This window comes from Mixophyes fleayi, chromosome 11 (genome assembly GCF_038048845.1).
Source record: "Mixophyes fleayi isolate aMixFle1 chromosome 11, aMixFle1.hap1, whole genome shotgun sequence".
In the NCBI taxonomy this organism is placed as follows: domain Eukaryota; kingdom Metazoa; phylum Chordata; class Amphibia; order Anura; family Limnodynastidae; genus Mixophyes; species Mixophyes fleayi.
The window spans coordinates 44,586,177-44,612,584 of NC_134412.1; the positions used below are offsets into that span (position 1 = coordinate 44,586,177).

Below are 26,408 nucleotides of genomic sequence, written 5' to 3' on the forward strand. Positions count from 1 at the left end.
ATATACTCGAGTATAAGCCGAGTTTTCCAGCACATTTTTTGTGCTGGAAAAGCCCCCCCTCGGCTTATACTCGGGTGATGCTCCAGGACACCAATGCACGGCCGTAACGAGGATGGTGCCTGCCTCCATAGCTTCAGCCCCTAAGTTCCGCTTAAGGACTGAAGAGAAAGAGAAAGAAAATATTAACTTACAAGTTTGGTGAGAAAAAATCAACTTTCAAGAGCTTGGTGCCTGTTCCCGTAAGTTCCGCAGTGGAACGCATGTGCGTTCCACCGACCGGAAGTTCGGCATTTGGAACTTCCGGTCGGTGGAACGCACATGCGTTCCACTGCGGAACTTACAGCAACAGGCACCAAGCTCTTGAAAGTTGATTTTTTCTCACCAAACTTGTAAGTTAATATTTTCTTTCTCTTTCTCTTCAGCCCTTAAGTGGAACTTAAGGGCTGAAGCTATGGAGGCAGGCACCATCCTCGTTACAAAATACAATTCTGTGCCCACAGTATACTATATCTAAAGTAAAAATATGGAATATATTTAATATACGGTAATTTGTGAAAATAATATCATGTAGCACATATATCAATGTAAATATGCAATGAAATATCAAAGTACATATAAAAAATCAGTGCATTGATAGCAAATTAAAATATTGTACAATATTATAGCAACAGATATATACCGGTAGGTTAATTACAGGTAATGACCGTACTGTAACATGCGCATAAAAACCATAAATGCGTATGCAGACATATGGATAAAGTCCAGTTATCAATAAAGGAGGTAATGTATAGATAAAAATAGAGCCAGGGTTTGAAATTCTCTATGTCTAAGCAGTACGAGAATAAGGAGATCTCCAACATGTATACTCGTTCTAATAAATAAGAAAACTGATTGATAAAACACAGCACAATCATGAATGTAGAAGTTGCTGCATGCCATCAGTAGAACAACTCGCTCATCGCTTGAGTGTTCAATAAGTACCGGTATATTATTAGTTGTAGTCCTTTTAGCTTCAGTATGGTGTCCGTGGAATTGTAATCGTGCATTGTGGTCCTGGTAGGTTGAATACAGTCACCATCAACGATTGGTGGTTGTATTATCGCAAAAAAGACACAATGAAATGTCTTGTGTTGTGTGTTAACACTTCATTCCCCCATATCCCTCTAGGATTTAACAAGGGGATGTGAAATGTCTTGTTGGTATTTTCCCCCATTAACTGTATATAATGGATTACCCGTATGTTGTTGTTATATCTGGAAGATGTACCGTAATTAGAAAAACACAACTCCATCATTTTACTATAATAACATTAGTACACGTGTCTCTTCTGCAAAAGTACGGTAATAAAAATTAACCTAGTAGTATGTTTTTGGAGTGTGGGAGGAAACCGGAGCACCTGGAGGAAACCCACGCAAACACAGGGAGAACATAGAAACTCCACTCATATAAGGCCATGGTTGGGAATTGAACTCATGACCCCAGTGCTGTAAGGCAGAAGTGCTAACCACTACACCACCGTGCCGCCCAGATATTCAACACTGCATCATCACCCATCTTTCACAAACAAAGCAACCGAAAGTATGTGTGTCTTCAAGAATTTGGACTGTGCGCCAAAGCACTTAGCGGCGAGGGGTGCTGATGAGAAGCCGAGATGCCCTCACTAATTGCAATGCACACATCCTGACAGGGGGGGTCACTGTTATCTAGAGCTGCATAACTGCTGGGTGCCGCTGCTTCTAATGAATGTGCTTCCACTGTAGTGGAAGCCTGGGGTCTCAGCTGAATGTATAAAAGTAAAGTAAAAAAAAAAAAAAAAAAAGGAAGATGAGCATAATAAAGTGCATAAAATACTAGATGTTTTTTTTTATCCTGTTAGAAATGGATCCCAGTACTTCTAATCCTGGACCAAAACAAAAACGCAGGTCATACGAAACTGGCTTCAAACTTAAGGTTGTGTCAAGAGCAGAAGAGAGCAATAACAGTATTGCAAGTAGGGAATTTTGTGTTGACGAAAAACAAGTGAGGGAGTGGCGGAAAATGAAAGCTGACTTGGAAAAGATTCCAAAGGCAAAAAAGGCTCGACGTGGTTTAACAACTTCATATGAAGCTCTAGAGACTGAATTGCATAAATGGGTTATAGAGTGTCGTCAAAATGGTTACTGCGTGACACGTATGGGAATTCGCTTACGTGCCCTTCAATTGGCTAAAGATGACAAATTAAAAGCACCAGGCATTGAAAATTTTGTTGCGTCAGCAGAATGGTGTACCCGCTTTATGAATAGGTTTGCCTTATGTTTGCGGCAAAGAACAAAGATTTCACAGAAGTTGCCAAAAGACCTTGAAGAGAAAGTGATGTCATTCCATTCATTCATCATAAAACAAAGAAGGATCCATAACTTTGACCTGGGAGATATTAGGAATATGGATGAAACACCTATGACCTTTGATCTTCCTAGCAACAGAACTGTGGCAAGTTTGGGAGAAAAAACTATTTTACTCAGAACCACAGGAAATGAAAAAAAACATTTCACAGTCGTTCTGTCATGTTTGGCTAATGGAACTAAGCTGCGGCCTGTCATTATTTTTAAAAGAAAGACCTTGCCTAAAAAGGTCAAATTCCCACCACGAATTACAGTGCGTGCACATATTAAAGGCTGGATGGATGAAGACGGAACAAAAAAATGGCTGGAAGAAATTTGGAACGGACGTCCAGGAACAGCCTTAAAGAAAAAACCATCATTGCTAGTTTGGGATATGTTCAGAGCCCACACATCTGATGACATAAAAAAATTGGCAAAGTCTTCTCAAGTTACTTTGGCCGTTATCCCAGGTGGGCTTACATCTGTATTGCAGCCCCTAGATGTGTGTTTAAACAAACCTTTCAAAGACCGTGTGCGAAAGATGTGGCATGAATGGATGTCATCTGGTCAAGCCCAACTGACAAAAGTTGGAAATCTGAGGAAGCCGACATAGAATTGGTAGCAAAGTGGGTTCGTGATGCATGGGAAGAGATTCCAGAGGACATGGTGCAACGTGCCTTCAAGAAATGTGGCATTAGTAATGCTATGGATGGCAGTGAAGACAGCGCTTTGTATGAGAACGACAGCAGTGATGGTGATGACTGCGAACTCTGTGATGACGACAATGTCTATGCTGATAGCCTCACACCAGATAGAGTTGAAGCTCTGTTTGGACATACAGATGAGGAGGAATCCAGTCTTGTGTTTTAGCTTGGTTGCTGATTGAGCTAAGGTTTTTGTACTTTTAAAGTTATTGTTGATACCATATTGGTTTTGTTGACTCTTTTCCACTTACAGAGCTAGTTTACTGTTTTTCTTTGAAATAAATATTCAAAAACATTTAACCTACTGATGCCTCAATTAATGTAATTTTATTGGTATCTATTTTTATTTTTGAAATTTACCAGTTGCTGCTGCATTTCCCACCCTAGGCTTATACTCGAGTCAATACGTTTTCCCAGTTTTTTGTGGTAAAATTAGGTGCCTCGGCTTATATTCGGGTCGACTTATACTCGAGTATATACGGTATTTACCCAGTGATGCACATCAGGAAGCTGCAGATGAGAATAGTTCATTTAATAACTTGTATTTTCTATATGTTAGACAAAAACTAGAAAACTAGATCCAAAGCTGTGAAAATAATACACTAGAGACAAAAGTGCTGTAGTTTTGTTTAGGCCAATATTAAAACATAGGCAGATGCTTATGGAAATGTTTCCTAGGCTGCAGCCAATGGGTCTAATTCATCAAGGTATGCAAAAACGAACATAACATGTATTTAAGAAAAAAAAATAAAAAAAATCGGGCATACGCCTGTCTAGAACTAGATCTGAAGAAAAGTCTCTTGTTGCATATGAGTTTAGGTACGCTCTACTTTGACCAACAATACACTGCAGGATTTGTACAATACTCTTATGGAATATAGAGCCCCAGGAGAAAGCCCTTACTGTACATTGACTACATGCATACGCCCATTCTCCTCCACATTCCTCCTATGAAATCGTAGCCTGTCTTAATTGTCTTTTGACTTCAGAGATGCATTGCATACACTTGCGTTCTCTGGTGTATAGTTTGTTTCTGGGCAAGCGCAGTACATTTACCTTCATTAATGAATTAGGCCCAATGTGTTATAGTTCAATTAATATATATACTAACTGGGTGGTTCCATGATTAGAGAAAGGGGGGTTTCTGTGTAACTGAAAACCCCCTAAGAGTCACCTGGGGGAAGCAGCTGGAGAAAACAGGGGGGATTCAGAGGGCTGTGGGTTGTAGAGAAGGAGGGATTTTCTTTGTGGTACTTAAATATACAGTACATAAATACTAGAACAAAATATCATCAGTAATTAAATATCATTATAAAAAATAAATTGGTGAAATATTCAAAAGGGGGTGATATCTTTATTAGCTGGTGGAGGCCTTTTTTATATGGGTATGCTATTAATTTTATGCTGGGGCTAGTGGGGGGAGAAATAGGTCTGTTTATTAACTGGGAATGATATCAATTTAGTGTCAGGAGTGGGTAGGAAAAATAGAATACTACATAATAAATGGGAATGATATTAATTTAATGTTGGGGCTAGTTGGGATGAAAGAAGATTATTTATTAAACATGAACACTATTAATTTAATATTGGGCTGGTTAGGGGAAACAAGGCCTGTTAAACTTTCCAGGATGTGAACAGTTACTATCTCTTTCCCAAATTAGTCCACTACCTAACATTCCAGGATCTGGCCAAGCAGCAAGTGAGCTTAAGACACCAACAGCAGAACCAGGTAGTCAAAGCTGCTAGAAAAGGTAAGAGAACGCAGCACAAGGATGGAGAATGGGCAGCATGGTGGCTTAGTGATTAGCACTTCTGTCTCGCAGCACTGGGGTCATGAGTTCTATTCCTGGCTATGGCCTTATCTGTGTGGGGTTTGTATGTAGGTAAATTGGCTACTATCCCATTAATCCTAGTCTGTGTGTCTGTATGCTAGGGAATTTAGACTGTAAGCTCCAAGAGGCAGGGACTGATGTAAGAGAATTCTCTGTACAGCACTGTGGCACAATATAAATGATGATGATGATGATGATGAATGGTCTTGCGCATGTAGATGGCTAGGCATATTCCCACCACATGATTGGGAAGGGGGTGCAAGAGCTCTCTCTTGCCCAGGGTACTAGAATGTCTAGTTACAACTCTCACAGTTAGAATGGGAGTTACGAACTAATTCTACCATTGCAGTGAGGTTTACATTGTGGATGTTTATTTATTATGCTTTTTTTGAACCTTTAACTATTTATTTATATAGTGCCAGAATACTATATACCATTTTACAATAGAAAACAAGACTTGGGTGTAAATCTATTAGACTGCGAATCTGGCAAATCACTGATGTCCGGTGACATTGCTGGCTAGATGTAAAATGACAATTTAATTAAAGGTAAGTTTAATCGCAGTTTAATACCTTTAACCCCTGGTATTAACAAGCAAAGAGGTAAGAGGGCCATGTTTGAAAGTTTGCAATCTCAAGGTATTTTGTACATATTGCTCGTACAGCACGGTTTATATTTTATTTTGTCTATACATGCACAACAGCATGTTTTAGTATGCCAGAAGTCTTTAACATGAGAAGTGACCGCTATCATTTATATTAACATATATATTTTTTTAAGTTTACTCATCTACATAATAATGTGTAAGGCTTGATTCTAGAATTAGGAACATTGGACCTGTACCTAGGGGCAACAGAGGGTAAGCCTTTCAACCTTTTGTTTCTTCAACAGAAAATAAATAAAATAACTGAGGGAATGAAAAAATGAAGTTTGGTCGAGGAGGTCATAGTGCCATTTATCTTGCTATGTGACAGAACCGGTGAACCTAGAGAATGTTCGATGTAATAGATGCATGAAAACGTGCTTTTTATTAAAGCTAAAAAATATTTAATTGTACAACAGTTTATCATTAATCATCAAATGTCTTAGGTGAAAAAATGTTTTAATTAATTAAGAGGGAAGTTAATGTGCTATCAGGCAGGACTTTCCAATTATGTTTTTACTTTTTCCACCTTGGGCAATTTCAACCAAATCTCTAATCCAGCACAGGCTCGTTTTACATGCTTGCTGTTATGTGTAAGGCACAACCGTACAATATGACATACTCAGAGCACCTGTATACTTTGCATACCTGCATTTTTACTTTGAAGATGGCCTTTATAGAGCACTATCCTATAACAGCAGTCAATTATAACAGTGACAAATGCTCAAAAAGGTAATTTACTAAAGTGCAACATATGAGCCTTGTTGTAAATAAGCCTGATTTTATGCAATCCACAAAGATTGTACATGTAGAAATTGTGGTATATGTGGGTATGTGTGGTATATGTGGGAGTGCATTATTTTGCATCTTTTAATAAAATGAGCTGGGCTGAGATTGAGGAGATACTTCATAGTTGCCTAATCTCCCAGAATGTCCGGGTGACTCCCGAATTTTTGAGAGTTCGCCCAGGCTCCCGAGAGAGCAGGACAACCTCCCACATTCAGCCCACTTCATTATTGAAGTGGGTGGGGGGCAGGGCTAATCATGACACGGGGCCAGAATGACACAATCTGTGTGGCCATGCCCCCATGACGCGGAAACTTTAGAGTATGTATAACTTGCTGAGTGCATAAATGTGCCTAGCTATGCAGCCATATGCAAAAACACAATTTTACATTGTGGGATAAGATTATTTATATTCACTTGATATAGAAGGAGTAATTAGGTGGACATTCCCTGTTTAGTGAGGGGCCATAGAGCATTTTCTCTCCCCATAAAAGGATGATTTGTTTTTCTCATCGTGGGAGATGGTAGAAACTAGATGTCAATACTTTCAGAAAAATGCACCTTCCAGGTGCACTTTATATAGCAGAGCACATTTCTAGATGCATTTTGATCACTATAAATAAATACATTTCAAACACGCAAAAGTGACACACATAAAATAGACAGTCCCAGTGTTCCCTTGCTATCAGCTTTAGTTCAAGATACAAATTAAGCTAATCGGAACAGTATTTGAAACCTGAAATGTTGAAATTAATTAAGGTAGAAGACTGCATTTTATAAGAACAATTTCATTGTTCCCACCCTGCCCATTTCCAGTAGCACGTTGGCTTAGTGGTTAGCGCTTGTGCCTTACAGCACTGGGGTCATGAGTTCAATTCCTTACCATTGCCTTATCTGTGAGGAGTTTGTATGTTCTCCCCGTGTTTGCGTAGGTTTCCTCCGGGTGCTCTGGTTTCCTCCCACACTCCAAAAACATACTAGTAGGTTAATTGGCTGCTATCAAATTGACCCTAGTCTGTCTCTCTCTGTCTGTGTGTATGTTAGGGAATTTAGACTGTAAGCTCCAATGGGGCAGGGACTGATGTGAGTGAGTTCTCTGTGCAGCGCTGCGGAATTAGTGGCGCTATATAAATAGCTGATGATGATCTCTAAAAAGTAGGTGAAACTTGATTTTCCTGAGGACAGTTCCCAAATCATGTGTGCATGCACCTATATATTCACAAAGCAAGCAAATAGGCACATTTGTGCACAATGATATTATTATTATAATTCATGTATGTTTTGCTTTTTCATAAATGTCTTTTAGGATCCACAGAAGAGAAAGTTTATGTGCAAGAAATTCTGAACTCTGCCCCCTGATTGACAGATTATCCATAGATATCTGCACGCAATCATTGTATTAAAGGAAGATTAGCAGAGTGAAATGGTGCAAATGTTCTCTGAACCAACAGCTAAAATTTCACACTGTGTGTAGAGTTCCAATTCTATATATGTTCATTTGAAATAGAATATTACGTCAATGCACAGCCATTTCCACTCTGAAAATGGACTTAATTTTTCCACCTGCTCTCGGCAGAGATTGGGTCTCATACTATACTCTTTATGGAATGTAACCGAGGTACACTATGGTGGAGATGGACATAGTTGAATGTTAAAAGTAGCTTCAGAATGCTAAAATGCTGCATGTAATAATGTAATATAATCAGCCCTAACGTCCCATCACTCTGATGACTAATTTAGGGTTTGAATGAGGCTAAACCGAGCAGTAGTTGAGCAGGAAATGTTAAGGTTTTATATAATGATTGGGGTGGTACTATTCTGAAAAGACATATTTGTTTTTTATGGTGACTTTTGTGAGTTATGCTTCATATAATCCACAAAAGCAAGAAATATACTTGCCTGTTCTTCCAGATTGACCAGGAGACTCACAAATTTTGTAGAGTCCTCCCAAAATCCCCGACGTGTAGGCCACTCTTCCCAACACTGCTTCTCTTTCTTGTGAAGAGGATGGTGCACTATCTTTATGACGAGATTTACATCACAAGTCCCCTCAGATACACGTGTTGGGTGGCTGACTCTGATTATGCATCATGACTCCGCCCTCACTGAGCAATGCCATGAATCTCATAACTACACCACCCACACTTATATATTGAACCTTAATTTCCTGGATGTGAGGTCCAAAAAGTAACCAAATATGGCATGAAGACATTGTTATTTAGAAGAATTTTAGAGTCCTTAATTTAAATGTGTAGATAAATATTAAATTCGCTGGTTTTGTGAAGCCTTTATATAATGCACCCCACAGTGAAGCAGTTGTTGCACATTTGGAAGTAGTCAATGACTTGTGTAACTAATGTTACCTTCAAGGTCATGTACATTTTTGTTCTTTATACACAAATGGTGACAGAAAATAGTGACATAAAATCAGGAATATGTTTAAATAAAAATGACCACCCTTACAGTTTATTTTAATTTCCAAAGACACAAAATAAATAGCATCAAGAGTCAACGTTATCAATTTTGCCATTCATAATAAAGGCCTGAAGTTTGCTCCACACAGCAAACTGAATAAATTTGAGACCTTTATTGATATGAATAAATTTATTAGGAAATACTTAAGAAGTATTTTTTGAAAAACAGAAATGATACGATAGAGGTTTTGAATTCCGAAACACCTAGTTTTGCTTTTGTATATACGAAACTAAAGAACGTTTACAACATTCTATACAAGTTTTATGAAAAATAATTTCATCAGCACCTTTGAAAAACTAGTTAGAGATGAAATGAAAAATCTTAATGAAAGAAAGTATATCAAACATAACATATCTTTTGAGGGACATATGGCACTAAAAGTACTCCAGAACAATGTAGAAAGTGGTTATCAAAACGGCGGACAAAGGGAGGGGGTGTATTGTTATATTAAATAAGACAGATTACATAAAGGAAGCAGAACGTCTATTGTTTGATGAGAAAATGTATTTAACCCTGAAAAAATATCCCACAATGGAATATAAGAATGATCACTTCAGTCTAATAAATCATTATCATTGTGCCACTAATTCCGCAGCGTTGTACAGAGAACTTGCTCACATCAGTCCCCATTGGAGCTTACAGTCTAAATTCCTTAACATACAAGCACAGACAAAGAGAGAGAGAGCTTAGGGTCAATTTAATAGCAGCCAATTAATCTGTCGGCATGTTTTTGGAGTATGGGAGGAAACCAGAGCATTTGGGGAAAACCCACGCAAACACATGGAGAACATACAAATTGCACACAGATAAGGCCATGGCCTTACATGTGACCCCAGATAAGACTCATGACTCCAGTGCTGTGAGGAAGAAGTGCTAACCACTTAGCCACCGTACTCTTTGGGAATTTTAAATAGTTATGAAAATAGATATCATAGGGAAGAGAACCCTATATATTTTCTATTACCTCCCAAAAATATATCTAGACCACCAGGGAGCCAAATAGTCTCGGATATTCACTCTCTGACATCAAAATTGTTTGCTTGCATAGATATTTTTCTACAACCATTGGTAGCAAAGCAAAGGAGTTTTTTAAAAGATACAACACAAATCTTGAACATCCTAAATTCTGTAAAGTGGAAACTGGATTTGCTACTAGCCACTTGTGATGTGAAATCCCTGTACACGTGTATCTCACATAAAGAATGCTGTGACCATGTTGAAATTGTCGTCCGTGGGCAATTTAGAACTACAGATGAGCGGGCTCGGATTTCGCTAATCCTAACCCACCCGAACATTGCGGATCCGACGGGATCCGAGCACTGTTCGGGTATTTCCGGCCGCTAAATGAATCCAAAACGAGGCTATGACATCAAAGTCTCGCGTTGGATCTCGCGAGACTCGGATGTCATAAATTCTCCACTCGTGGCCGCCATCTTCATTCTGCCTGCGATCACTGAAGAGGGAGGTTGTAGTTTGGGAGCCCCTGTCCTGCTTATTTTCAGTGGTTACTTGGGAGATCCTGTGCTCTGTCCTGCTGATCAGTTTAGTGGTGCTTTGTCCAGTGCTCTGTCCTGCTGAGTCCAGTGGTGCTGTGTCCTGTGCTCTGTCCTGCTGAGTCCAGTGGTGCTGTGTCCAGTGCACTGTTCTGCTAAGGCCATTGTTATTTAAAAATTATTAAAAAGTAAAAAATAAATAAAAAAAACTATAAAAAAAAGTAGTCAAGAAATATTAGTACTGCAATATATAAAACTACGTTCACTGTTGCTGCTGTACCAAAAAATAGGTACTGCTATTTCAAACTATGTTCACTGTTGCTGCTGTACCATAAAATAGGTACTGCTATTTCAAACTACGTTCACTGTTGCTGCTATACCAAAAAATAGGTACTGCAATTTCAAACTACGTTCACTGTTGCTGCTTTACCAAAAAATAGCTACTGCAATTTCAAACTACGTTCACTGTTGCTGCTGTACCAAAAAATAGGTACTCCTATTTCAAACTACGTTCACTGTTGCTGCTTTACCAAAAAATAGGTACTGCAATTTCAAACTACGTTCACTGTTGCTGCTGTACCAAAAAATAGGTACTGCTATTTCAAACTACGTTCACTGTTGCTGCTGTACCAAAAAATAGGTACTGCAATTTCAAACTACGTTCACTGCTGCTGCTGTACCAAAAAAAAGGTACTGCAATTTCAAACTACGTTCACTGTTGCTGCTGTACCAAAAAATAGGTACTCCTATTTCAAACTACGTTCACTGTTGCTGCTGTACCAAAAAAATAGGTACTGCAATTTCAAACTACGTTCACTGTTGCTGCTGTACCAAAAAATAGGTACTGCTATTTCAAACTACGTTCACTGTTGCTGCTGTACCAAAAATAGGTACTGCTATTTCAAACTACGTTCACTGTTGCTGCTGTACCAAAAAATAGGTACTCCTATTTCAAACTACGTTCACTGTTGCTGCTGTACCAAAAAATAGGTACTGCAATTTCAAACTACGTTCACTGTTGCTGCTTTACCAAAAAATAGGTACTGCAATTTCAAACTACGTTCACTGTTGCTGCTGTACCAAAAAATAGGTACTCCTATTTCAAACTACGTTCACTGTTGCTGCTGTACCAAAAAATAGGTACTGCAATTTCAAACTACGTTCACTTTTGCTGCTTTACCAAAGAATAGGTACTGCAATTTCAAACTACGTTCACTGTTGCTGCTGTACCAAAAAATAGGTACTCCTATTTCAAACTACGTCACTGTTGCTGCTGTACCAAAAAATAGGTACTGCTATTTCAAACTACGTTCACTGTTGCTGCTGTACCAAAAAATAGGTACTGCAATTTCAAACTACGTTCACTGTTGCTGCTGTACCAAAAAATAGGTACTCCTATTTCAAACTACGTTCACTGTTGCTGCTGTACCAAAAAATAGGTACTGCTATTTCAAAATACGTTCACTGTTGCTGCTGTACCAAAAAATAGGTACTGCAATTTCAAACTACGTTCACTGTTGCTGCTGTACCAAAAAATAGGTACTCCTATTTCAAACTACGTTCACTGTTGCTGCTGTACCAAAAAATAGGTACTGCTATTTCAAAATACGTTCACTGTTCCTGCTGTACCAAAAAATAGGTACTGCTATTTCAAACTACGTTCACTGTTGCTGCTGTACCAAAAAATAGGTACTGCTATTTCAAACTACGTTCACTGTTGCTGCTGTACCAAAAAATAGGTACTGCAATTTCAAACTACGTTCACTGTTGCTGCTGTACCAAAAAATAGGTACTGCAATTTCAAACTATGTTCACTGTTGCTGCTGTACCAAAAAATAGGTACTGCTGTATAACTCCATTCCAGTGGTACCCTCCTGTGCCGCAGATAATTTGTAATGGCTTTGCCGAGTGTGTGTGGTTTAGAGGTACGCTCTCTTGTGCTGCATATAATGGAGTACCAAAATTTGGAGGATAAAGTAGCGAAAGATCAAGTACCACTTCCTCCTAATGCTGAAGCTGCTGCCACTAGTCATGACATAGGCGATGAAATGCCATCAACGTCGTCTGCCAAGGCCGATGCCCCATCTCATAGTAGAGGGCATGTAAAATCCAAAAACCCAAAGTTCACAAAAATAAGCAAAAAAAGAAAATTAAAATCATCTGAGGAGAAACGTAAAGTTGCCAATATGCCATTTATGACATGGAGTGGCAAGGAACGGCTTATGCCCTGCCCGTGTTTATGACTAGTGGTTCAGCTTCACCCAAGGATCTAAGCCCTCCTCCTCCCCACCCCTCTAAAAAATTTAAGAGAGTTAAGCTGTCATCAACAACACAGCAAACAACTCTGCCTTCTAAAGAGATGGCATCACAAATCCCCAAGGCGAGTCCAAGGGTGTTGGTGGTTGCGAAGCCTGACCTTCCCATCACTGTACGGGAAGAGGGGGCTCCTTCCACCATTTGCAGCACGTCCTCTGCATATGCTGGAAGGATCACCCACAGTCCAGTTACAGATAAGGCTAATGAAGGTGTCAATGTTGTACACCGGGAGGAGGATATTGATGTAGCTGGCGCTGAGGAGGAACTTGACGAGGAGGATGCTGATGTGGTTATCTTAAATGAGGCACCAGGGGGGGAAACAGTTGTTGTCCATGGGATGAAAAAGCCCATCGTCATGCCTGGGCAGAAGACCAAAAAATCCACCTCTTCAGTCTGGAGTTATTTCTATCCCAATCCGGACAACAAATGTATGGCCATATGTAATTAATGTAAAGCTCAAATTAGCAGGGGTAAGGATCTTGGCCACCTAGGGAGATCCTCCCTTATACGTCACCTGAAGAACCTTCATAATTCAGTGTTTAGTTCAGGACCTGTGGCTAGGACCGTCAGCAGTCCAGGGACACCTAAATCCCTTGGTCCTGTTGTATACACACCAGCAACACCCTCCTCATCAACTTTCTCCACGATCTCCATCAGAGATAGTCCTGCAGGCCATGTCACCGGCATGACTCATGAGTCCTCTTCAATCCGGGATTCTTCCGGAGGATCCTGCAGCGCTACGCCTACTACTGCCGCTGCTGCTGTTGCTGCTGGTAGTCGGTCATCTTCCCAGAGGGGAAGTCGTAAGAACGCTATGTATTTCACCAAACAGTTGACTGTCCAACAGTCGTTTGCCATGAGCACGAAGTACGACAGTAGTCATCCTATAGCAAAGCAGATAACTGCAAACGTAACAGCTATGTTGGTGTTAGACGTGCGTCCGGTGTCCGCCATCAGTGGAGTGGGATTTAGACGATTGATGGAGCTATTGTGTCCCCGGTACCAAATACCGTCAAGATTCCACTTCACTAGGCAGGCGATACCCGGGATGTACAGAGACGTACGAAAAAGTGTCCTCAGTGCTTTGAAAAATGCGGTTGTACCCACTGTCCACTTAACCACGGACATGTGGACAAGTGGTTCAGGGCAAACTAAGGACTATATGACTGCGACAGCCCACTGGGTAGATGCATCGCCTTCCGCAGCAACAGCAGCAGCTGCATCAGTAGCAGCATCTCCACAACGGCTGCTCGTTCCAAGGCAGGCAACATTGTGTATCACAGGTTTTAATAAGAGGCACAACGATGACAACCTCTTAGAGAAACTGAGGGAAATAATCTTGCTGTGGCTTACCCCACTTAGACTCTCCTGGGGATTTGTGGTGTCAGACAACGCCAGTATCATTGTGCGGGCATTACATATGGGCAATTTCCAGCACGTCCCATGGTTTGCCCACACAATAAATTTGGTGGTGCAGCATTACCTGAAGAGTGACAGGGGTGTGCAGGATATGCTTGCGGTGGCCCGCAAAATTGCTGGACACTTTCGGCATTCTGCCAGTGCCTACCGCAGACTCAAGCAACATCAAAAAAGGCTGAACCTGCCCTGCCATCACCTCAAACAAGAGGTTGTGACGCGCTGGAACTCCACCCTCTATATGCTGCACAGGATGGAGGAGCAGCAAAAGGCCATTCAAGCCTACACAGCCACCTACGACATAGGCAAAGGATTGGGGATGCGCCTGAGTCAAGCGCAGTGGATACTGATTTCCGTGTTGTGCACGGTTCTCCAGCCGTTTGAACTTGCCACACGAGAAGTCAGTTCCGACACTGCCAGCTTGTCAGGCTGTTGCAGAAGCAGCTGGAGAAAGTGAGGGAGGAGCTGGTAAAGCATTGCGATTAAACAAAGCATGTAGCTCTTGTGGATGAAGCCCTTCGTACACTTTGCCAGGATCCGAGGGTGGTCACTCTTTAAAAGTAAGAGGAATACATTCTGGCCACGGTGCTGAATCCTCGGTTTAAAGCGTATGTTGTGTCTCTGTTTCCGGTGGACACAAGTCTACAGAGGTGCAAAGACCTGCTGGTCAGGAGATTGTCCTCTGAAGAGGACCGTGACATGCCAACAGCTCCTCCTTCATTTTCTTCAACAGGGCTGAGAGGAAAAAGCTGAGTTTTCCTAAACGACCCGCTGGTGGGGATGCTGAGAACATCTGGTCCGAAATGAAGGACCTGCCAACCATTGCAGACATGTCTACTGTCGCTGCATTGGATGCTGTCACTATTGAAAAAATGGTGAAGGATTACTTTGCTGACACCATCCAAGTAGACATATCAGACAGTCCTTATTTTTACTGGCAGGAAAAAAAGGCAGTTTGGAAGTCCCTGTACAAACTGGATCTATTTTACCTGAGTTGTCCCCCCTCCAGTGTGTACTCGGAAAGAGTTTTTAGTGCAGCGGGGAACCTGGTCAGTGAGCGGCGAAGGAGATTGCTTCCGCAAAACGTTGAAAAAATGATGTTCATAAAAATGAATTATCAATTCTTTAATCAAGACCAGCACTGGCCTCCAGAGACTACAGAGGGACCTGTGGTTGTGGAGTCCAGTGGGGACGAATTGATAATGTGTGAGGATGAGGAAGTACACACTGAAGGGGGCGAGGAATCTGAGGATGAGGATGAGGACGACATCTTGCCTCAGTAGAGCCAGTTTAGTTTGTACAGGGAGAGATAAATAACTTTTTTTGTGTGGGGGCCCAAACAAACCAATCATTTCAGCCACAGTTTTGTAGGCCCTGTCGCTGAAATGATTGGTTTGTTAAAGTGCGCATGTCCTATTTCAACAACATCAGGGTGGGTGGGAGGGCCCAAGGACAATTCCATCTTGCAACTCTTTTTTTGGCATTATGTGCTCTTTGGGGCCTAGTTTTTCAAACTGCCATCCTGTCTGCCACTGCAGTGCCACTCCTAGATGGGACACCTAAATCCCTTGGTCCTGTTGTATCCACACCAGCAACACCCTCCTCATCAATTTCCTCCACGATCTCGATCGGAGATAGTCCTGCAGTCCAGAAATATTAGTACCAGAGATTAAACTGCGTTCACTGTTCCTGCAGTCCAGAAATATTAGTACCAGAGATTAAACTACGTTCACTGTTCCAGTAGTCCAGAAATATTAGTACCAGAGATTAAACTACGTTCACTGTTCCAGCAGTCCAAAAATATTAGTACCAGAGATTAAACTACGTTCACTGTTCCTGATTTTTTTGTTAAAGTGCGAATGTCCTATTTCAACAACATCAGGGTGGGTGCGAGGGTGCATCTTGCACCTCTAGCAAACTCTTGCAAACTGCCATCCTGTCTGCCACTGCAGTGCCACTCCTAGATGGGCCACGTGTTTGTGCCGCCCACTTGTATCGCTTACCTTCGACAGCCAGCTACCTCGGTGCAACCTTTTGGACTAAAAACAATATTGTGAGGTGTGAGGTGTTCAGAATAGACTGAAAATTAGTGGAAATGCATGTTATTGAGGTTAATAGTGTAGGAGTGAAAAAAAATAAAAGTATGGTTTTTAGCACTTTTTATGCTTTTTTTTAAAAAAAATCAGAACCCAAAACCCAAAATCAGAACCAAAACCTTTCGTGGGGTGTTTTGGCAAAACAAATCAGAACCCAAAACCTCAAGCTAATCAGAACCCAAAACGCCAAAAGTGGCCGGTGCACACCCCTATTTAGAACCAGCACAAACGGAATTTATTATTAGAAGCATATACTTCATTTTAATGCATTATTATTTCTGGTTTGGAGGGTACCGTTTTAGACAGGTAAATGGTACAGCAGTGGGGATAACTTTCCCCCATGTTTTGCCAATTTATATAAGGCTATGTGGGATGAAGAAAAGGTTTGGGACAATAATCCATATATGAATCACTTGATACAATGGTACATATATATTGATGATATTTTGATTATTTGGCAAGGGAATTGATTGACTTTAGAAGAATATATTGTGCACATTAATACAAATAAGCTAAATCTGGCGTTTACGGCAGAAGTGAGTGCAGACAAAGTTACTTTCTTAGACTTGGAGACTTTTATTAAAGAGAGTTCAGTGTGTACAAAAACATATAGTAAACCAGAAGATTATAATGGCCTTATTCTGGCATCAAATAGCCATTATAAAAGTTGGTTAGACAACATACTGAAGAGACAGTGAAGAGGATTCGGAGAAACTGCTCAGAGGTGACAAATTATATGAAACTTTTGTCAAAACTGTTATGGATGTAAACATACTAGGAACCCATATCTAAAAGGACACAATGAATGTAGCTCCTTCACAAATAAGCGGGAATTTGAAATAAAACTGAAAATTATATGCTACACGAAGAATGTAATTTATTTATTAAACTGTCCATGGGGATTACAGTATATAGGGCACACCAAGAGAAAGTTGAAAATGAGAATATATAAGCACATGCGCAACAAATCCATAGTGTATCAGCACAATATGATGAAGTTCACAATAGAGGTTATGGTAGCCTTACATTTATGGGAATTTATATTGTTAAACCACAGTGGAAGGGTGGTGATTATGAGATACTGATCTCTCAAGAAGAGGCCAATTGCATATTTAATCTTGGTACCCTGACTCTAAGGGGACTAAATATAGAATTTAATCTTAAATCCTTTCTTAAAATAAAAAAAATAAAATAATTAATGTCTATTTATAATAGGTTAATATTAGAGTGTCATTATCAGAACAGTTTTTTCCCCTAAGTATAGATTATGTAAAGTTCAATTTAAGTTATTATTGAATAACTTATATGGCTATTTTTTATTATTTTTTTTACTATCTTATAGTATTTTAATTTCCAATTCAGTCCTGATGAAGATATATGCATTTATTGAGAGATCTAATTACTACCGGTAGACAACACTCAATTACTTTGTGCAGGCAGCACACACTCTATGAAAACACAAAACAATAAGAGAATATACCTTAGGCAATAAAAAATTAAATTTGGTGTATATAATAAAAATAGGCGAAACATAAAGCGGCTTCCAAAATATTTATTCTGTAGTCTCTTTTGTAATTGCGAGAAAAAGAAAAGAAGGAAAGGCAGCGCTAAATGCACCATATAAGACAAAACTCTATATATTAAAATATCTATCACAGAAACCAATATAAATAAGAATCAACACCTCTAATATTAATAGATAAAATATATAAAATTTATAAAGTAAGGACCACACATGTCAAATGTAATCATATAGCTGCTAGAATCAGCAAAGTGGACCAATATACATAAGTATATACAGAACACTTAGTCCCGTAGAGAAACAAATGTATAGATTGTTCAATAACAATGTAGTTTAGAGAAAGGAGAAGACCATGTCCCACCTGCAGATTAGGTCTATGTTGATATAAACAGGATGAATTTTCTCACCACTCCTATATAGAAGCTTGGATCTTTAGCTCTCCCCAATAAATTAGATGTCTGTATGCACTTCAGTATATTGCCAAACCAGTTCCTGGAATAAAGTATGAAGTGCCCTGGCAGATATCAAAGCTTGATGCGTTTCTCTGCCTTCAGGAACAGTTTCCTCAGTAGAATGTAATCCTGTGTCCTGTATACGTTTTATACGAGACAGCCAATCATCTTTAAACAACTATCAGCTGACAAGTTTAGAGTATATTGAAAATGGCACACACAACCAACTAAATCAATAATGGTATATAAAAATTTCTACATATAAATATTTATTTCAACTTACAATTGACTTTACCTGTAAGGATTTGACATGTCTATTATATAGAAATTATCAAGGATGTCTGTTTTCATAAAATGGACCATTAAGAGTGATCAGAACATGTATTTATTTATTTATTTATAGACAGATCGAATAATATTCCTAATTGTCCACTATCAGTCAGCACATATGTTGTTCATTACAAGTTTGGAACAAAGTCACCCATAGGACAGCATGTCTTTCTCTCATTAGAAGTCTATATTAGCATGGAAATATTAAGTTAACAACAATATTATAACAGTAGTAATCCATATTTATTTTAGACCTCAAGTAAAAGTCATCATAAGGTGAACAAATATTATAAAGTGCAATCAAAAGTCAGACACATTATCAAAGGTATACAGGAAAATTCAGCACAAATGTTTTATACAAAATTCAGTGCAATTACCCAGAGCCGTAACTTAGAATTCTAGCGCCTGGGGCGAGAAAGACAAATGCCACCCCGCTAGCACTCAATTTTAACCAAGTGAACCTAAAATATTCCTAAATTGCGCCTCCCTTCAGCGCTGCGCCCAGGGCGATCGCCCCTGTCGCACAGCCCTAGTTACGGCCCTGCAATTACCTAATCTCATCCTTACAGATATAAGGTTCTTAGACTATGTATCCAAAATACTTCTCGATTACACAGCTGACACAATTAGTCTCCACCTCAGTGTGTTAGGTGAATATATTCAACACTTGTAACTTTAAGATCATGAGGATTGCTACAGTGTGCTTCAAAAGGGTACTATGATTAAAATCTGTATTCAAAACATTACATGTGTTCTAAAAATCATTCTCTTTATAGCAGGGGTTGTGCGCCCAATATACTGATAATATACTGATAATTACAAGTACACTGTAGCATATATATTGCGTACCTCAAATTGCAGTTACTAAAAGACACTGAAAACATAGTTTAGGAAATATTTCACTCAAAGTGTAGCAACCGTATGAATGAACATGTTCTGCATTTTATGCACTGTGAGCAACTACATTTAAAGCAGCCCTCTTCTTTAGAGGGTAAGCATGTAGTTTTAGAACCTGATTCAAATTTTTTTAATAATTAAAGGAGGGGTAGCCAGACTGGACTTCAATATTGCGTTCATGTGAGGAAGGGATAGATTTTCTTAACTGAACGCTAATGAGCATAGAGTTGTACATTAGGGATACTATTGAGCCAATATCTTTATTGGTTAGTTTGTTTCAACTTCCTTGCGAAAAGTTTGTATATTTTAACTATTTGTAATAAATGTGTCGATTCTTACTTATATTGGTTTCTGCGATAGATATTTTAACATATAGTTGTTTCTTTTATGGTCATTTAGCACATACCTATTCTAAAGCTGAGCAAAACATTCTAGCAAAGATTGAGAATCTCCTAATTTCAGTGATTTGGTTGTGCTGGAAAAAAATTGTAAATCACCTACAAAATTTGAAAATGTAATTTTTAAACAATATTTTATAAAAAAAAAAAGAACATCAAATTGTACACATTATGGGCCTGATTCATTAAAGAATGTAGGGTAAAATGGTTTTGCCCTGGACAAAACCATGTTACAATGCAAGCGGTTCAAATTAGTTTATTATTTTGCTCATAAGATATATACTGTCTGTTTTTCCATTTAGCACACAAATACTTGATAGCTTTTTTTGTACAATGAAATTTAAATTTGATTTAGGACATGCCCTACCCCAACTATAAATCTGTCCTCACAATTTAAATTTACCCCCCCCCCCGCAAAACAACATGGTTTTGCCAAGGTTCAAAGGTACTTAATTGTTTTCCTTAATAAATCAGGCCCTACTTGTATACCCTTAGCAGAACTATTTCATTTGAATTCCTATGCAGTCCATAAAGAAGCACATTTTACCATTATGTCTGTTTATTATGGAAATCAAAGCACATATACACTTGCAAGTTTTTTTTCCTACCACATGGCAGCATGGTGTCTTTTTTATTTTATTTAAACTTTAAATGATCCTTAAAGGGAACATCGGTTGTCATAATTCATACTGCCCACACAGGTGCAGGTCCATGCCACAGATGAATCAGAGAGGGTTAATGGATTACGGCCTGTGTAGATATTATAGGGCCATTGTGCATGGCCCTTTGTATTTTTTGTTTTATTACGTTTTATACACATTGCCTGAGGTGCATCAGAGTGCTTTGTAAATCAGAATGTAAAGAAGTGCAAAAGTGGACAGTGTCTCCAGTAAACGCATAAAATGTAGGAAGATTCACACTTTACAATTAGAAATTGCAGTACTCATATGCTAATTTGGGCTATTAACCAGAGACTACTTACCAGTCAGCCTTGACTATGTTCAAGGAAAAAAAGAAATTCTGGTACAATACAGTAACTCGCAACAAAAGTGGAATGATTGAGATTACAAGTGGATACTTTACTTCAGGATGCAGGAGAGAAAGACCATAGGTGCTATAGACTGCCGGTCAATCTGTTTCAATGCTCAAAAATGGAGAGCTGTCACAGACTACTAGGCAACCAGGGGAGGGCTGACAATATACTGAAAAGACAGAGTTAGATAGCCAGGCTTCATTATAGACTTAAAATACAGAATTTAAATACGGAATTTAAAGCATGGACATGTTCTATTCCAGCTAGTTTCATCAAGGAACATTTTTCACCACTTACAAAACAAAGCATTTTGGAACATAGACATTTAATTTATTCAAACAAATCATGTCCATGCTTTATATTGATCCACATCTCAAGGAAACGTTACCATCCTCTGTACACATCATTTTTGGAATGAACGTGTCGTCATTGACACCCAGGACCTGATTCAACAAGGCATGTATCTGCCGATTTTGTGCGTATCGTGCACAAAATCACTCTGTACATGCCCAGTACTGAGCCATATGTAGCTAAATTCATCAACCTTCAATGCATCTTCATATGCAAATGTATATTCCACATATATATGGAACATATCCTGCAGTGTCTTTTGTAGTAGAGCAGAGAAGACCTACACCCCAGTTTATCGGCGCATTTTAAGTTCAATTCCTTGTTGAAATCGGGAGTGCACAGAGCCGATTTATGTGTGTTTTAAAACAAATGCACACTGCACTCAGTATGCGTGCCTTATTGAATCAGGCCCCCAGTAAACTATTATTTTTGTTTGAAAGTCTAAACTCAATCAAACCATTTATGACTATTATTCACATTTTTTATTTTTAAAGGGTGGTCAGACACTTTGAGGCACTTGTATATCAATTAGAACTCAAACAACACTCTTTTACCTCTACAATGATAAAGAAAAAGCTTGTAATAAAATTACATATTAACGACAATACCACATATATGGTGATTTTAGTTCACTGCATTTCTGGTATGTAGGTCAAACTATCAGAAGAAAAATAGATTCCTTGAACATAGGCGAAATATCACACAAAGTTTATGAATCATGGTGCTTTGAAGCATGGAGTCTATGGTAATATCAAAGGCCAGGTTTAAAACTTTCAGCCAGATGGAGCAATTCTGAATCTTTAAAAAAAATACTATGACTCTCCATGATCCAAATGAAAATATAATTATGTTTGTGTATCCCTTATTTTACCTCAAATTGACACTTTCCTATTAACATTACGTCATTAATTAACTATAATCATGAATATATTTTCAATGTCACATATCATTGCTTGTAATTTCTAGTGTTTCAGTTTATAATATTACTTGTTACAATTTTTTCTCTATGAAACTTTTTAGATCTTTTCATTGTAGTACACAGTGAACTACAATACTTTCATTTTTGAAATCAGCAACCACAAAATACCCTAAATTAGTTCAAACATCCTTAGTGGCTAAAAGAGGTTTTGTTGTTGGGCTGTTACCTACATTTGTTATTGAATTTCTTTGTAATTGTATTATTTCATTTTCATTTAGGTATCTTTCTTGGTGCAACTTTCCTAAAATTGTTTAATAAAAGATTAGAAGCAGTTTTGTGACATAATTAGGGAGATATATCCTTATGTAACTATTTAAATTGGACACTATTAGTTATGTACATTTTTTTATCATGCCATGTCACTACATTTTAAATTTCTGCTATTGTTTACATTTTGCATTACTTCCAGTCTTACAGTATTACTTACTTGAGTATTTTTTTGACACAATATACCCTTTATTGTCCTATTTAGGCTTGGCATGATTTTCAGTCCAAAGTGTCTTTTATAAACCACAGCCACTATGTTAAATATTTACTTGTGAACTAATCCATACCTCTTACCTTACCTTTTAGTCTGTAGCACTAATATTTATTTATACTTCTTTTCTTCAAAAACAACTTGTCAACCTTTTAAGGTGTACATTATAACAATTCGATAATAGCCATAAATGGTAACCGAGTTCACCAATTTCTCCTAAGTGTGAATCTTCCTCTAATCATTAACAAGTTATACTACCCAATCTGGCACTTCTTTACATTCCATTTTCTTATACCAGAACACTAGTACCTATGCAAAAGCTGCAATATGTAGCATTTTCTTTCTTTAAAATAAATGGACAATTAATATTAGATTGTATCAGGTATTTGCTGTTCAGTAGCAATATTGATTTAATTGCGGAGCCACATTAAACAAATATATAAGACAATGCCCTATCTGTTTCATCATGATCAAAAATGCAAAGTTTTATTCTAAGTACCTTATAGTGCTATAATATTATTATAATACTTGCTAAAATTGAGAATTTTTTTGTAACAAAGAAGAAGCAACAGTTACACCCAGGTCTCTCATTGGTGATGACATTGTTAGACATAAGTTATTAGTAAATAATGTTCCTTTTAAAAATAAACTAAAACTAGATGCCTATAGGAAAAAACTTCATTAGCCTATTACCAAGTTTACAGATTGAATGTAATTATCGCTATTTTCCATATGCATCCTAAAATGGCTTCTCTCACATCCTGAAAGCTTATAATACAGCTTGCTGACTCCGTGATGCTCATGATTGGCTCATTACACCATCAACTATCATTGATTTACATGGCCAACATCTATTTTAAAAGATTTGACCTCAGAAGATTTTGTCTCTGACAATGTCACTATTTGTGTAAACATAACTGCAGAGTACCACTTTTGTTGCTTATGTTGGCTTTATTTCTATGTCTATGTTCTCTCCTATTTGCAGTATGCAGTTAGTTTAACTGAAGGTAAATATTAAGACAATTAAATTATGTTGTGGTTATGTCTGATGGACAGTCTAAATGTATTGACCAGCAGCAAATTTCCCCAGACATTTTATCCAAAGGTTGGCAGCAATGGATGGCTACAAGATGTTGTGAAAGTTTGAGCTGCAGTTATACTGTACTGTTAAATATTCATGTGATGATGAATATCTCTGTATGACTTAAAAGGTAACTCCACCAAAAAGTAAAAATGAGATATACCTGTTATTCAGTATTACCTTCCATGAGCCAAGCACTGCATCTGCCAGGGTTGCCAATTAATCTAATGGCCCACATGCACTCAACTCTCACACTGACCGGGTGTTGAGATGACCAAGGAGTTTGCGGAAGAGGGGCATTTGGTAAAAAAAATATATATATATATATATATATATATATATATATTATTTTATGACACTTGCTGGTAACAGTAAGTTTTACAGCATCAGCACAGTAAGAACATCAAAGGTTCATGAAGCCATCTACTGTAGCACAGGCATCCATGCTACTTTGTCAATATAGCTCTAACAAGCTTCTAAGGGCCTTACAATAAATAGCAAATGATGGTGATAGGGGATTGTTTTCAAAAGACCAAAATTGTTAGTAAATAATGGTACCTTAATTGTCCTGAAGCCCTACAAGCATATGTAAAGGCCTTTAGTCAGTTCTTTGTTTCCTGAGTGCCACACTGACATGCAGTGATTCTATGACAGCTCCCACTAATCCATAACACTGAAATGTAAGACTTATATCGCTAATTGTATATCTTGACAAAATGAGACATGATTGTTACGCACATATTAATGACTCTGCAGTATTATGTCATGTTCTTATCTTTAGTAGCTGAGCTGTGATGTAGTAAATTACATTGGATTGCAAGTGTAGTTCTTCCCATTAAAAAAGCCAATTGGTGTTTACCCACTTATATATCAAGATCATCCTCTAGAATGCATGTGTTTATACAATACATTGCACAAAAACTCATAAGTACATTATAATTGTCATTTATTTAGAAATAGTGTAATTTGTATTTTTCAAAAACTGATCTCAGTTGAGCACCTTGTTCTACATGAAGCATTATCACCAATAAAATACAATTAAGTCATCTAGTAGCAGACATCACTACATATTTCTTTATTTGAAACAAATTGACTCTACTTTTTCCCTGATCACCCTTCACTGTCCATTCATTTTAAAGTACACATAGCCCATCTAAAGCATGCCAGGCAGTCTGTACTGTTTCCATGGCAACCAACACTGTGAAAATGGCACCCTTCCCCCTATCCCATTACTGCTTCTTTAGGGATGCTGTTTTTACTCTTTCTGTTTGATTACTCCCCTCCTCCTCCCACCAACTGTACACAATCCTATATTCTGTTCTGGCACATACACAGTCAACAATGTAACACTTGTCTGCATCATGTACCAAAAACCATGTGCATGACTGAAGTCCACGAGTTGCTATTTTGCATTCTTCAAGCAGTCATAAAAAAAAATAACACACACATGTTCAATTTGAGCATTCACACGTCCATAAAGCAAATTTAGTAGTAAGGTACCCACATAATAATCTTCATTCATAGACTTATACATTATATGGTTTCATTGTCAGTATCATTGATGGCCAGTCACAGTAATTGAAATGTAAGCAGCCTTCTTTGCACCACCATAAAACCGATTATTAGTTATTCACAACACACGCTCACATAAACATGCTGCACCTGTTTTGTATACTTCACACAAAGAGCTGCAAATAAATTTTACTGAATCTATACATAATATATACCAAATGGAAAGGTGACATACACTGAATGCCCAAAAATATTTGGGAAAAAAGCATTGCAAGCAGACAGTGACAGATTCAATTCAAGACATTTGTTTGACAATATATAAAATAGGGGATTTGTAGGGTGATCTAATCTTATAATCCATAGGTCAACAAACACGAATAGCAGGACAATTGGTTTATGATCTGACTGCTGAATAATTGGATTTAAGGTACAAAGAACTGAACATCCAGGCAGACAGACACAGCTAGTGTCAGTTATTCTGCATGCACTGAAATACATTGTAATATTTATGTTACAATAATCCTTACTGTTTCTGTGAAACCATTATTATTTTAAAAAATAATTCTCAACAACATATAATCTCACGTACGTACGTACGTACGGTACCTGTACATACAATATATTTATTGCTAAGGCAAAGATAATATCTTACCTTTCTTATAGAAAATTCATCACGTATAAAATCCAATATTGTTGCACATATTTTGAATTTCCAGTGAACAGTATCCATGCAAAAATATAGAAAACAGGGGGAAAAAATATGTTGCTCTTTTGTGTTGCCTTTTTGTATTTTCTTTGTTTTGCTTTATCAGTACCCAGTTTGATACAAAAGAAACAGACAATACAAATTAAGCACTTGGTTTAAAAAATGAATTTCTTCTATGCTTACAAAAAGACTGTGGAAAAATTGAGACCTAATGTCTATTTGATTCTGTTGGATAAAATATCCTCCCCTTTTCCAAACTGATTCTCTTATTGGTTGGAGATATCAATGGGTGTCTGTTTTTTGTAACCCCACCTAGTTGGCTCCTAATTTCCAATATATCTCCTCCTTTCCAGTAAAGATTACACCGATAAACAGTCAATTCTCCATGTCTGATTTGTTTTGCAGGGAAGACATAAAGAATTGACAGCTATATTAACCTTTCCTGTACTAAGGTGTTCTGCAGCATGCGTAAAATTGCAGATATCTACAGCTGTGAATGGCTTGTTTTTCTTAAATAAATAGTATTGTCTAGCATCCCTATATGTTTC

The 26,408-nt window shown here is 38.1% G+C and overlaps 1 protein-coding gene across 2 annotated transcripts in view; it reads right to left on the reverse strand.

Annotated features, from left to right (window-relative positions):
- The window catches only part of SHISA7 (shisa family member 7), a 462,208-nt gene extending 436,110 nt beyond the window's left edge, over positions 1–26,098 (reverse strand). The window contains exon 1 of one of the 2 annotated variants that reach the window (XM_075191558.1): positions 25,807–26,098. The gene's annotated coding sequence lies outside the window, so the exon portion shown is untranslated. The remainder of the gene's footprint in view (positions 1–25,806) is intronic. The other variant, XM_075191556.1, reaches the window with a different exon arrangement.
- Between the last annotated feature and the right edge of the window lie 310 nt (positions 26,099–26,408).